Source organism: Tuber melanosporum (assembly GCF_000151645.1).
Source record: "Tuber melanosporum whole genome shotgun sequence assembly, scaffold_1, strain Mel28".
Classification (NCBI taxonomy): Eukaryota; Fungi; Ascomycota; class Pezizomycetes; order Pezizales; family Tuberaceae; genus Tuber; species Tuber melanosporum.
In genome coordinates, this window is record NW_003298755.1 from 1,145,848 (window position 1) to 1,152,073 (window position 6,226).

A 6,226-nucleotide genomic window follows, 5' to 3' on the forward strand; every position below is an offset into this window, starting at 1 on the left:
TTTCTATCCTATAGAAGTGCTTCTCCTCTACATAAGGGAAGTTACTGGATAGAAATCTGTATGTAGGATCAGGAGATATTGAGCTTCAAGGTTGGTATTCCAAGAAGGTTCAATACATGACTACACAGAGTTACTGACCATGGGATTATCTTCAAATCAGAAAGAATAGCTTCCTGTGAATTAGATAGAAGTCATCTGAAAGATATCTATATGTTGGATGTAGAGTTATAGAAGTTAAAAATCATTTGATGTTGGAAGGTTAAAATTGTGACTACCTCTACAAATACAACCTGTAGATAAAACTGATCATTTCATCAATAGGGGAGACAATTGGGACCAACTCAGTTCAACTTGAGAAATAGGCCATAAGTCTAATGACTCTGATAATCAGGTAATTACCATTGGTAATAATAGAGTTTCTGTTTAGCAATACCGTAATTATGGAAGAGGGAGTAATGGTTTTCAGGGTCTGCAGCTATTGGTATCTTTAGAGAATAGCTGATGTTACGAATTATAACCAGACAGGTATATAGTTTGTAAAATAAATAGAGGTAGTCTGTGAATATTCAGATGTGGAATATAAATATTGAAATACCTTACAAGCTTTTAGACATCATGAAGCAATAGAGAAGAGATCTTAACAATGTAATATTGTGCTTACGATTCTATCCTACTTTGCCTCCATCACTTTACGCTTAGTAGTCATAAACAAAACTAGTATATTTTGAGCCTTTCTAGGCAATCTCCTTCGACAGTAACAAATCTTAGTTGGCTTAGACAACTCTGAATCTATCCGGATTGTCTCCGCCTAACAGTATATTATTAGATCTCCCTGTTACCGGAGCTCTCTCCTGATCTACATACCTCTCGTATAATACAACTCTGCCAGGACACCAAGTGTCTGGCTGCATATATCACATAAATGGAAACTTCTGAAAATACAGGCTTTATAGCCCATTTATGAGCAAAGGATGAAGCTTGCCAATGAGCAGAGGATATGGCACAACCTACTAAGCAAATAACCCTAGGGGAACCAATAGATACCTAGGGAAATGATTACTTCACAACTTTCAGTCATTCATTTTCTCTCTCTCTGGCTCTCTGGAAACCCTTAGGAGGGCCAGCAGGCAAAGCTGCCAGTGTCCCTTCATCTTCATGAGCCCCCTCTCCAGTTTTGAGATCCTCTATGCCACGTTCCAATACCTATGCAGCAGACCTCTCAAGAATTACTACTAGAGTAAGAATAGTAATAGGCAAAATACTGCAAGACATTTCAAGCAGTATTGATAGTGCCAAAATTGCCTTTGACATCCTGTCAGCTAACTCACAAGTTAATGTATGAGGACTGATAGATGTCCAACAACAATTACTAGAAGGACAAGATATATATGACAGTGATGTAGTAATTATGTTATAGCAGTGTACAGTAGTGGAAGCAAATGTTCGAGAAATCCAAGAAAGGACCAATAGGGAAATAGCTATTAAGTTGGCAGCAGAAGCTGCTCCACAATAGTATCATGAGGGGGTAACTACTCAACCGCAGTGAGAAGCTCTCCAATGAGACCTCACACTAGAAAGAGCATTCCAGAAGTTCGGAGAACAATAAACCCAACAGAATCATGCACTATGAATCTTGATATTTAACCTGGCTGCTTGACAGGAATGGGACGCAGAAAGGTACTATAATTTTACCGATACTATTGAGAGTGGTCAAACCCGGGTCTCAGATACTTTGGCCCTAGTTCTCAATAAAATTAAAGTCCTAGATGGCAGGCACCCAAGTAGCAAACACAATATGTTGAAGTTAGTCCCAGAAGATTGGGAAGATGCAGGAGAGAGGAATGGTGCTGAGGAGACCCCTGCAAGTAAAGAGATATAAAGGGATGGAAACCCCCTAATTACAATAATACGGGATGGTGACATGAATAACAGGAGTGATAATAGAAATTATGAAGGAAATGGAGGAAAGCATGGAGGAGGACTATCCAGATATAGATGCAGGTTAATCTTGGAGCAACGTGGAGCAGCTGATGTGTTTGCAGAAGTATTGGTCCAAACCATTAATTAACCGACTGACTTGTCTTGATTTCTCTAAGCAAAGAAAATTTAATGCATCCATTATTGGTTAATACAAGGTATGAAATACTTCAAACACAATCCTACGATTTGAGATGATGACAAGGAATAAATCTTCTATTCTCTGAGAAGAATAAAAGGAGATTGGGTCAGCCCAATAGCAATATGGTATTAACATGCAATGGATGGCTGCCGAGGAGAAGAACAAGATACAAAATTATTCTCAGAGGCTTATTTTGAATAAGAATTCACCAGTTAGTATATTCCTCTCGAAGAAAGATGTCAAGCCATGTGAGACATAGAATCAGTCGAGTATGAAGACGATATTCAGAGCTTTATAGCAATAATGTGGAATCTGAATCTCTATACTTAACTAATAAGATCAGCATAGTATATGGTAGTATATAGGAAGTTGCCAGCCAAAATTTGATAGCGACTTTCCTGGAATAAATGTGATACCAATGCAGAATGGGAAAAGGAAGTCCTGGAAGTAGGAAGGAATGAGGAGAAACAACAGGAGTAGGACCACCTAGTATGGAATAAACAAAATCTACAAACTTATTCTCAGAGAAAACACCTTTGGAAAAAACTCAACTAAAGGTAAAAATAGAATAACCCTTTATTAAGAGAGGTTGTTCCTCCAAAAAATAAAAATAGAAACTAGAGCCTAAGAAACTGGTAAAGAGATCTACCAGGACAATAAGGTTGACACATACAAACTTCAAAAAGACCCATGAAGGAATTTCCTAGTCAATAATTGAGAAAATAAAGTGGAGAAGCAAATGTACTCATGAAAAAGAAAACCATGAGTACAAAACCTACTGGAGACAAATTTATGTGTCTAGGAAAAGGGCAGTGGACTGCCCAATCAAGACAAGGAGGCTCAGAACTGTAATAGTAGTTCACCATTCTAGAAAGATTTCTACTGTCCTAGTTCTAATTAGCAATAAGCTTTAGGAGCTAAGGGAAGATGAGGAAATGACCTATGTCATTTCATTAGTACCGATAATGACAGTGTTTGGGGAGTCTAAAAGTGACATACTCACTGGGATTTGAAATCAAGTATAACAGGAAACATTAAGTGAAGGAATCAACCTTGCAATCATGACCTGAAAGGTTGTACATAAGTCCTTCTTGCTATAAAGTCATGGGAATCAATGAAGAGCAATGTATGAATTGGAAGCACCTCTATGCTCTCGAAAGGCAAGTTGTAAGTTTGGTCCTAATAACCTAATGTATGTTTGTTAGGGTAGTCTGGCACGTAACCTGGAAACTACAAGGTCTTCGGTAAGAACCAAAGCCTAAACAGAAATGAGATAGCACCAAGGATACCAAACGGGGAGTGACAGTAGGACTAAGATAAATGATCTAGAGAAATAGGCGAAGTACATTCTCAATCTCTATGAGGAATAGGTATAAGAGTACTAGACTTTACCTCAAGTTACTACTTCTTATGTGGCGGGCTAGTACTGAACAGAACCTGAGAAAGTGAGGACACTGTCTATAGTTAAGTAACAGTGGATAATAAGCCTGGGAAGGTAATCAAAGAGATATCTCACCAGCTCTATGCATGCAGCTTTTGTTTTTATAATATCTGAAAGATGGCAGTGACCTCCTAGATTGGTTCTACAAGGAATAAAAGTGGAAGATATGGGAACCCCATGGCTGGAGGTAAAGACTGCTAGTAGTAGGCTGCCTGATATACCAAGGAAACAAGTTTGTCTGAGGAGGCTTAAGGAATTGAAATTATGTGGGTGCGGTAACAAACATTTCAGTTGTTATTAAGCCTCAGACATGTCGAAACGACAGAAAGATAATTCAATGCCTTATCTGAAAAAACACTTGTTTTGCATACTAAAACCTACAAAATATGATTGACTTGAGGAACATATTTACATCCATATTACAAATACCAAACGTCAATGCTACAAAATACGAGTACTATGAGATTTAGGATCTAACTTGTTCTTAATCAACAAAGAACTGGTAATAGAACTAAAAACTCGATTGATAGAGAGAACAAATCCAGTCAGCATTCAAGGCTTTGATGGATTATTATTTCCATCGTGGTGAAAGTTTTATACATGCTATATTTGGCTTGAGATTGTGTAAAACAAACATATATCCAAACTTACATGTGAAATCGTAGTAGCAGGTAACTATGAAATAATAATTTCTTTGAGGTGGGGAGCAGGGTATTCATACCACCCAGTATCTAACATTGGAGAACTTTCAATGTAGGAATTAAAAGATCCCAAATGCAAGATGTGTGTAGAAGAATAAGATAAAAGAATGGTAGATATATTTGAATGTGACGAAATGGTTGCTTGGGATAAAAATGTGATTCAAACAGAATGAATCTGAACTATTGAAGATTCTAACCAAATCAACTTTGATTCTCTTATAAAATACTACTTGAAATTTCTAAACCTATTTCTCCTCTAAACATTGGCGAAATTAGCATCAAGGAGAACATTCGATCATCTTATAACGTTAGTCAAAGGAGCAAAACCCTCCTGGAGATCTATTTTTCCTCTGTCCGATAAATAACTTAAGTTGTTATGACAATACCTTGATAATATATAACGACAAGGGAAGATTATCTAAAGCCAATCATCTTTGGGAATACTAATCCTGTTTACACCAAAGGTGGATGGTAGACTGCGACTGATAGTAGACTACAGAAACTTAAACAAGATAACTATCTTGAATAAAGTATCTACTACAATTGATATCAGAGTTGTATGATTGCCTAGCAGGAGCAAGTATCTTCTCCAAAATCAGTTTGAAAGATAGTTACAATGTTATCTGAATTAAATAACAGGAGAAGTGGAAAAGAGCCTTCCGATCATGATATGGATATGATATGATATAAAGTCATGCCTTTCAGATTAGCAAATGCTCTAGTAATATTTTAAGATATGATAAATGAGGTTCATGAGGAATTTCTAGACCAAGGAGTCATGTGTTATTTGGACAACATTCTCATCTATTCTCAAAGTGTGAAAGAACAAATTGAGCTAGTAATCAAAGTGTTACACAGGTTAGCAGACTTTCAGCTCGCGATTTCAATAAAGAAACCTTTTATCGACATCAAAGAGGTGGAATCTGTAGGCAACATGGTAGCCGTTGATGGGATATCTATAAGTACTTGAAAGGAGAATTCAGTATTGAACTGGAAGTCACCTATGTCAGTTAAAGAAGTTCAGATATTCTTGGAGTTTGTGAGCTTCCACTAATGTTCTATAGTAAACTTCTTAAAAGTTTGTGCTACAATTACTAAAACATTGAAAGGCAATTCAAAAAAGTTTCAGTGGGACCTGGAACGGGAAACAGCCTTTCAGGGGCTTAAGAGAAGGTTTACTTCAGCTCTAATCTTACACTATTTCTTCCTGAAAAGAGAAATGGTGGTAGACATGGATATTAGCGATTTACCTTTAAGTTGTATCCTTTCTCAATTGGTGGAAAAAAGATTACATCATATAACTTTCCATTCCTATAAACCAAATTCCACGAAGTGAAATTACCAGATCCACGATAAAGAACTATTAGCGATATTGGAAGCATTCAAACAATGGTACCAATACCTAGTTGGAACCAAAAAACCAATAACTGAGTACACCAATCACCCAAACTTCCAATATTTCTCTACCTCAATGGTCTGGAGCGGACACCAAATTCAATAGGAACTGAAGTTAGTTGATTATAACTTCAAGATTGTTTACTGCCCAGGTATAAGAGGAGGCAAACCTGATGCACTTAGTAGATAGCAGGAGTACTGTTCTGAAAAGGGAGCTGCACATTGTGGACAAGTGGTATTGAAGCCAGAATATATTCAAATCAGTTCAGTGACAAGAATTAAAGAAGGGAAAATTTAAGGATGCCTAATAGCAGGTAGTACAGCTGATAATATAAGCACAGGGGATATACAGGAAACAGTAAATTGAAATGACTCGGACTCTTTGATTTATGTAAAGTAGTTAGACATAAGAGCAAAGCTACTCATGTAAGGTTCAGAGATAGCAGAAGGCCATGATCTCTACGCTATGAAGAAAGACATAATCCTTGCAAGAGGATAGCTAATTGTTGTAACCAGTATTGCAATCGACACGAATATATCCTGGCCCCATCTAACATGGGACGTAGCCGT